This window comes from Lissotriton helveticus, chromosome 3_1 (assembly GCF_964261635.1).
Source record: "Lissotriton helveticus chromosome 3_1, aLisHel1.1, whole genome shotgun sequence".
NCBI classification, from domain to species: Eukaryota; Metazoa; Chordata; class Amphibia; order Caudata; family Salamandridae; genus Lissotriton; species Lissotriton helveticus.
This window is the reverse complement of record NC_136061.1, coordinates 303,954,696-303,960,872: the sequence shown is the minus strand read 5'-3', so window position 1 is coordinate 303,960,872 and position 6,177 is coordinate 303,954,696.

Here is a 6,177-nt window from a genome sequence, read left to right as displayed (position 1 = left end):
CACACCTGCCATATCTCGCTCACATCTATCTCCACTCTTTTACTTCACTTATTTTATGGTGGGGAGGTGCCCGTTTTTATTAGGGGTCCAGTGATATCTGATGAAATGTTGGGCCTTGCCAAATGATTTGTTGTAGGCAGCACGAAGTGAAATATGGACATGTCATCATGACTCTGCTTTCTCTTTGTACCAAAAGTATGTTAACGATTTACTTTACAACCAAGAATGTTTTGCCTGGAGCCCAAAATTGTGTATAAGAAGAGAAGCCTGACTTTGTAAAAGTGTGCAGTCTCCTGAGAATATACCCGTATTGTACTTCTAGGACACTTGTTACCTTGGTTGCAGCCAATAAACTAATCTTTGACTTCACCTAGAAGACTCTGAGTTTCTGTAGGTCTGGATCAGGAAGAACCCGAGGTCTCTGGGTGTTGATTCCCTGGCACCGCTGGGTTACCGGTTCTGTGCCGGTTCTTAAAAACCCAGTACCTCAACACCGCAGACCTCGGATGTAATTATTGAGGCCTAAAGGGCGAGCCAAATACTCTTCCTATGAACAGCTTCCGGGGAAACCAGGAGTGCCTGACGCAACAACCGATACCGGAGCAGCAGGGGTACGCGTGAGTGACTTTGGGGGATTGTGGGGCGGGGGGATGGGACCGTAATAGCCGCCCTTGGGGTCGAGTAGCGCCCCGTTGGCCCATAAGGCCACCGTAGTGCAGACTGCGGTTTAGTTGGGTGGTAGCGGGGGACTAGTTAGCCACTGCTTACAGTTTGGATGGGAGCTCCTTTCTCGAAGATAGGTCCTGTTCTGTGGGGGAGGAAGTAGAGAGTAGTTGGGGTGGCTCACGACACAGATTGTGGGAGGGGGGAAACAATTGTTTTGCAATGGGGTTTGGGGTGGGGGGGTGCTACTGCGAATGCCTGGAAGAAGACTGGTACTATCAAATTTCGATTGCTGTGGGACTATGGCTAACTCTGGAGTAACGAAATGTGTGACTTGGAATGTGCGGGGATTACACACTATGGCTAGGAGGCACAAAGTGCCTGCTTATTTAGGGCCTCATTTATGAAAAGTGACGCATTGTGCGAGAAAACAGCGATGCGTCACTTTTCATTGCGCCCTCCTTGCGACCCCAATGATGCGTCATATTTACAATATGACGCATCATTGCGCAAGGAGTTACAGATACATCAGTATTTCTGACGTATCTGTAAGCGCAAAAGTGACGCATTGCTGGAGTGTGTCACAAATGTGACGCAACTCCAGCAATACATCCTATCACATGGGGAAAGCCCCATGTGAAAGGGCTTGCGTCAGTCTTACGCCTGCTGTGAGGCAGGCGCAAGATTTTGACGCAGCAGCGTCCTAAAAGTGACGCAGTGAAATCTCATAGATTTCACTGCATCCCTATTACGAGGCTTTTTGCAGGGGAACGTCCCCTCTGCATACATTATCCCTGAAGCAGGTATAATGTAGCGCAGGGGTTTACAAAGTGACGCATCTGCTTAGATGCGTCACTTTGTAAATAGTGTGCAACAGGAGGCCTGTTTTACGCCGCCGATGCGTCACAAAAAGTGACGCATCGGAAGCGCAAAACTGACGCAAGGCCTCATAAATGAGGCCCTTAGTTCGTAGAGGAGTTCAGATTGCGCTGTTACAGGAAACACACCTAACAAAACAAGAGGGCATTGCGCTACAGCGAAGATGGAGGGGGCAACTATTCAACACCACATACTCTGCATTCGCAAGGGGGTATTGATCTGGATCCGAGCGGGGGTTCCTCTCCAGGTGACTAGACAGGTTATAGACCCAGAGGGCAGATATGTGGTCATAGAGGGGAAACTTAGAGGCAGGGATATAGTACTTTGCAGTGTGTACGCACCCAATGCTGACCAATCGGCCTTCTTCACAAAACTCTCTGGGGCGCTGGCGAGTTACTTGGCAGGCTCTATAATTGTGGGTGGAGACTTTAACTCAGTGGCTGACACAACTCTGTATAGATCTCACCCGCCGCTGGGAGCGTCGCCAGTGCATAGATTAGTGAAGCGTAGACTCGAATGGCAGGAGCGCTGGGAGTTGGTGGATGCTTGGAGAGCGCGACACCCTACCCTGCGGGATTACTCGTATTACTCTGGTCTGCATGACCTCCATGTCCGGTTGGATGCGTTCTTATGTTCCCCGCTCGTGATCTCCACTGTGGCACATGCTGAGTACTTAACTCGCACGCTGTCCGACCATAATCCTCTTTTATTGACACTAAACTGGGTGACTAAGACCTCGCAGATCCCGACATGGCAACTACGCCCGGACACCCTGGATGACCCACCATTCAGGGAAGCACTAGGGGAGAGAATCACACAATACTTCAAGGTAAACGAGGGCACCACAACCACCAGAGGGATGGAGTGGAATGCCTTCAAGGTGTTGTTAGGGGCCACTGTATTGGGAAATATGCAGGAGCCCGCAAAACGCTATTAGGCGACTTGGAGAAGGCAGAGACGACATTGCGAAACGCTGAGTTGGCGCGCCCTAATCGTCCTGAGCTCCAGGAGACTGTTAGTGAGGCAAAGGAAGCAGTAGCGGTAGAGATGGAGCGGCTCCGAATCTTCGACCATAAAAATTACCTGACGAGGGCGCACGCCGAGGGGGACAAGGCGGAAACGATGCTTGCTTGGCTGGCTAACCCAACCAGGCATAGCCACCCGATCTTGGCCATTGAGGAAGACAAGGGCCGTATATGCAATACCCAAACGGGGATCTTGGACACCTTTAGATCATACTATGAAACGCTTTATGAAAGCGGATTGGAAGGCAGCGAATGTGAGATCGATGCCTTCTTAGAGGGGCTGCAATTGCCGCAGTTAGATCAGGAACAGTCGGATGACCTGGGCAAGGATATTACGCTGGGGGAGATAGGAAGAGCGGTGAGACAGGTGGCTCGGAACAAAACCCCGGGCTTGGACGGATTGCCCATAGAATTTTACAGCAAATATTTGGAACAATTAGCTCCGCGGCTTCACGTAGTTTACAATGAAGCTAAATCTAGGGGTAAGTTGCCACAATCCATGCGAGAAGCCTTGATGATTCCATTACTGAAGCCGGGGAGAGAGAAGACCAAACCAGCCTCTTATTGCCCGCTGTCCATGTTGACAACGGACTACAAAATCCTGAGCACCATACTAGCCACTAGACTGCTGAGCCACATGACGGAGCTGATTCACAGCGACCAATCCGGCTTCATCCCCAAGCGGAACACCACCATCAATATACGCCGACTGATACGATTAATGGGTGACCCGATGCCTGAGGCGCGAGTGCCCTTGGTATTATCGGTAGATATTGAAAAGGCGTTTGACAGTTTGGAATGGGGTTACCTTTACAAGGTCATGAAGCACTTCGGCCTTGGCTATAATTATATAGGTTGGACCAAAGTATTGTACACATCTGCGACGGCACGAGTCCGGATAGGCTCTCTAATATCGCACCAGTATCAGGTATGCCGTGGTACTAGGCAGGGGTGTTCGCTATGCCCCCTGCTGTTTGCTTTAGCGATGGAGCCATTTGCAGCAGAGGCGCGGATGGGACGTTACTACAAGGGCTTAGTCAATAGGGGAGACCCACAGGCCATTTCGTTGTATGCGGACGACCTCTTATTATTCCTGGAAGATGCCGGTGGAGCGCTGGAAGGCGCAGAGAGGCTTCTTGGCCTGTTTGGAAAGCTATCAGGCCTAAAAGTAAACTGGTCTAAATCCTGTTTATTCCCCTTAAGGCAGGGAGAGGAGCGACCTGCCGACTGCCCAACATTCACCTGGGAGCCTACCTGTCTGAAATATCTGGGAGTGTATGTGTATCACACGGCAACTGATATGCTAGAGGGCAATGTGGGCCATTGCATCCGAGCATTGAAAGGGAGTATGTCCTTTTGGGCCACTCTCCCGCTATCGGTGACTGGCCGCATCTCCCTGGTGAAAATGATAGCCCTACCGCGCCTCCTCTACTACTTCCAAACGCTGCCGGTGTGGATTCCTGGTTTTATTTTTCGACAGTTGCGATCACTGCTAATATCGTTCCTGTGGGGCACTGGCAGACGCAGAATAGCGCAAGACACGTTGACCCGGCCTAAGGATGAGGGGGGTATGGCGGTTCCAGACTTTGAGTTTTATTACCTAGCGGCACAATTACAGGTTTTCACGCAGGAGGTAGCAAGGGTGTATCGAGGCCCGGAACAGGAGAGGGACAGGGGTACCCCCCGACATGTGCTCGCGTACATTACTCTACAGCAAAAGCTCATCCTCAAAGACTTGTCCCTAGAAGAACAGACGTTCATGCTCTGCTGGAATCGCGCACGGCATAGAGCGGGATTGCGACGTATGTACGCACCCGAGATACCGCTGGGAATGGTGACAGCACTCCCTCACGGTGGTGACTGGTCGCGGTTACAGGGGTGGGAAGATGTGGGGCTGCAAATGATAGGGGACCTGTATGAAGACGGGACATTACTTTCCTTCCAGATCTTGCAGGACCGTTTCGATCTCCCGAGAGGGGACTACCTGATGCATGCTGCTGTGACCAGGGCTATCCAGGCACACTGGGGGGAGGGGCTGCTAGAGCCCGCCACGTCCATGGCATGCCAATACACCATGATGGCAGCTGGAACATACAAGGCAGTGACGTGTCTTTATTCTAGAATGTTGCGAGAACCTCTAAAACCTCTGTCAACGCTGAAGGCCAAATGGGAACTGGACCTTCAGACGGAGATTCCTGACACAACGTGGGGGCAACTATTAAGGCGGGCAAGGAAGAGTACGAGGAACGCACGCTTCCAACTGATACATTTTCATATTCTTCATAGAGCCTACCTTACGCCGGGAAAACTCAGAAAGTATTTTGGGATTGAAAATGCGGCCTGCCCCAGATGTAACTCTGCAGGGGCGGACTTATGGCATATGTTGTGGGACTGCCCACACCTAGGGGACTATTGGCAGGAGATTGGCGAGACATTGAATAACGCAACGGACAGGGAACTACAATACACTAAAGCAGTAGGGGTGCTGCATTGGTTTCCGCACACACCCAAGAATAGGATTACGAGCAAGTTTATCGATATGGGACTGATAGTGGCTAAGAGGGAAATAACCAGAAATTGGAAATCCAAAAAGGTGCCTACGCACAAAAGATGGCTCAACGAATGCCTTAAGTGGGCGGCGAGCGAAAGTACTTTAAGATACCAACTGGCCCGCCGCATAGCTGACGATAGGGCACTGGAAGCGGCAGCGGCATGGGAGGCACTAGTGCAGGCATTGCGAGATAGTACGCTTGATGAGGAGGAAGGGCATCCCAATTCAGGAACTGACGACCCCACGAACACACCAAGAACACTTTCTTTGAGTATCCCGGATCACTCCTGACAGAGTTCAAATAAACACACTAATAGCGAGTCCAGGCGTAGAAGCAGGCACGGGGAGTTGAGGGAGGGGGGGCGTATGGGGAGTTTAGGAGGTGGGGGGGAGGAGGGAGTTTGGGGGGGGAAGAAGGGATGAATAATGTAAAAGCAGATCAAAGAAAGTCTTGAGGTGTGTTTGTTTCACCCTGATTACTGATACGTATGAAAACATATGCATTACACATTGTGACAATTGAAATTGGATACAATACAAGACTTGAACTAGACAATGTGAAATGTTACATGGATGAATATGTTGAATGATTCAAATTTGGGACTGACATTTATTTTCCAGGTAATCAATAAGGTAAAGGTTACACCTTGTCTAGTGCAAGTTCTTCATATGTTACATTGCACTTATCCCAATGATGTGTAATGCATGTTTATAATGTGACAATTTTTCGAAAGTTTTTCAAACACATGTTTGGTGACTTTCTGATTTTTGAATTGATGTCCTTTTTTGTGCAAGTGTCTATTTTGTTTTTATGGCAGCCTGCACCAAATTTATAATTACAATGTGGTTATACAGGTGTGTTTCTTTACATTTCTTACACATCAACATTACAGACATATGCATTGCACATTTTATGCTACTGCTTGTGTGATTGATTTAACATTTGCACGCATCTAGTGCAAATGTAAACAGCCAACTGAAAAGGTTACATGTAATGGAGGAGCTTACATTCAGATCCGGTAACGACGGTGTTGATTTGCATCGTGGTCAAGCAGCATC